We start from the raw sequence: 3,143 nt of genomic DNA, 5'->3' as shown, positions 1-3,143 counted from the left end.
TAGTAATAAGTTGTGATCTCTCTGGAAATAGTTGGGTTTGTAAATAGTAATAAGTTGTGATCTCTCTGGAAATAGTTGGGTTTGTAAATAGTAATAAGTTGTGATCTCTCTGGAAATAGTTGGGTTTGTAAATAGTAATAATTTAGGATTTTATTTCTCATGTTATTAACACATTTATTTATTTTTTTACTTCTTTTAGGTCCGCTTCTAATATTCTGATGATATTACCTAAGATTTCAATTACCTTACTGTTTGTTTGTAATTAAGCACAAAGCTACACAATAGGCTATCTGTGCTCTGCCCACCACGGGTATCGAAACCTGGATTCTAGCGGTGTAAGTCCACAGACATACCGCTGTGCCACTGGGGGACTTACCTTACTGAGAAAAAACACAAAGAATTTTAATCTCACGCAAATCAAACTAAGTTACTATATTAACACTAAACAGATGTGAGATAGCATTAGAGATTCAGTCCCACGTACCTACAGGGTTAACTTAAAGTCTTAAAATACCAAAACTCAGGGTTCAATGCTTGTGACAAAAACAGTGCAGATAGCCAATTGTGCAATTGTGTACTAAAAAAAGGAACTAAATCGTAGCTTGTACCTTAAGATTGTAGTAAGTGTTCACGAAAACATAAAATTATCTGTTTATTTGAAGGACAGAGGGAAAAAGGAAATGACTTCAAGACAGAAAAACGATTTTGCTTGAAAAACCACTTTGAAATTTTAATTAATTTCTTAGCATTATTATATTGTATATTAAGGATTTTTTTGTTTTTTTATAGCAAAGTCACATTGAGCTATCTGCAGTGTCCATCGAGGGGGAATCGAACCCCTGATTTTAATATTGTAAATCTATAGACTTACCACTGTCCCGCTGGAGGACATGTGTGTATAAAGAATACAATTAACTTCTTAGCAAAGTCATTTTTTTTTAGTTACTTTTAGTTAACTCCTTAGTGAAATCAAATTCTACATTAAACATACTGAGTAAATTTTTAATGAAATTGGTTTGTGTACTAAAGATTTTGGTTAACTTGGTGAAATAAGCTTGTTATAATAAATACTTTGGTTCATTCCTTGCTAGGGGAAAAGGACCTTGTTGAGAGCCTCATATTTGATGCTAAGTCTACCAATGTTGACTGGAAGAATTGTAGAAAAACAAAGGGGTAGGTGATATTTTGAAGGATTATGGTATTTTTTTAGGGCTGATTGTTACACTTTTATATACGTGATTAATTTTTTCTATCTTAATACACATTTGTTAGTCCAAGATTTTTCATTTTCAGCTGAACATATGCACATTGTTCTATACAAGGCCATCATTAACTTATCATGCTGATACTACCAGGCCTGTTAGATACCTTTATGTTACTCTTAGGCCTTTCATATACCTTGGTGGTAATATTAGGCCTGTAATATACATTGCTGATAGTATCGGATCTTCCTCATATCTTAGTGTTATTACCAGGTCTTCCGTATATTTTGGTAATATTATCAGGCCTTTCTGATAACTTGGTGATAGTATCAGGCTTTTCAGATAACTTGGTGGTATTATCAGGCCTTTCATATACCTTGGTGGTAATATTAGGCCTGTAATATACATTGCTGATAGTATCGGATCTTCCTCATATCTTGGTGTTATTACCAGGTCTTCCGTATATTTTGGTAATATTATCAGGCCTTTCTGATAACTTGGTGGTATTATCAGGCCTCTCAGATAACTTGGTGATAGTATCAGGCCTTTCAGATAACTTGGTGGTATTATCAGGCCTTTCAGATAACTTGGTGATAGAATCAGGTCTTTCAGATATGTTTATGACCTTATCAGTTCTTTCAGACATGTTTATGATCTTATGTTTTTCAGATACTTTTATGATGTTATCAGGTGTTATGCATACTTCAATGACGTGTACTTAGGTGATATTTTCAGATCTTTTTGTGATACTATAGATTGGCAAAACATTTGCTTCTGCATACCTAGTTTATGGTACAGGTTGTTCTGAATTTATTTATAAATGTTTTGTAAAAATATTTGGTCATATCCAAGAAATAATCTTTCTTGAATATATTGATATGCCCCCTTTTTTATTTTTAAAGTTTATGTGTCCAAGGGAATGTATGGTAATGCTAGAAAGTTCTACAAGCCAAACTTGATGTGACTTGTCAGGATTTCACCAGCCACACTTGATGTGATTTGTCAGGATTTCACCAGCCATACTTGATGTGATTTGTCAGAGTTTCACTAGCTGCACTTGATGTGATTAGTCAGGATTTCACAAGCCACACTTGATGTGATTTGTCAGGATTTCACAAGCCACTTGATGTGATTTGTCAGGATTTCACAAGCCACACTTGATATGACTTGTCAGAGTTTCACAAGCCACACTTGATGTGATTTGTCAGGATTTCACAAGCCACACTTGATGTGATTTGTCAGGATTTCACAAGCCACACTTAATGTGATTTGTCAGTATTTCACAAGCCACACTTGATGTGATTAGTCAGGATTTCACAAGCCACTCTTGATGTAATTTGTCAGGATTTCACCAGCCACACTTGATGTGATTTGTCAGTATTTCACAAGCCACACTTGATGTGATTTGTCAGGATTTCACAAGCCACTTGATGTGATTTGTCAGGATTTCACAAGCCACACTTGATATGACTTGTCAGAGTTTCACAAGCCACACTTGATGTGATTTGTCAGGATTTCACAAGCCACACTTGATGTGATGTGTTTAGTTTCTCTTTGCACTATTTTTCTCACATGTAATATTTTGAACAGCCACATGTGTTAGGCTTTCACTAGGCACAATTTTTTTTATATGCCAGATTTTTGGATTTTTCAAGTAAGAAAATATAATTTAGCTTTGGAATAGACTTTTTGTACTGTTTACCATGTACCTACTGGCCATCCTGTTATGGTTTGTGTACTGTTTACCATGTACCTACTGGCCATCCTGTGAGGTTTTTGTACTGTTTACTATGTACCTACTGGCCATCCTGTTATGGTTTGGGTACTGTTTACCATGTACCTACTAGCCATCCTGTGAAATTTTTGTACTGTTTACCATGTACCTACTGGCCATCCTGTGAGGATTCTGTACTGTTTACCATAGACCTACTGGCCATCCTG

Source organism: Limulus polyphemus, unplaced genomic scaffold (assembly GCF_000517525.1).
Source record: "Limulus polyphemus unplaced genomic scaffold, Limulus_polyphemus-2.1.2 Scaffold6106, whole genome shotgun sequence".
NCBI classification, from domain to species: Eukaryota; Metazoa; Arthropoda; class Merostomata; order Xiphosura; family Limulidae; genus Limulus; species Limulus polyphemus.
Note: the sequence above shows the minus strand (reverse complement) of the source record.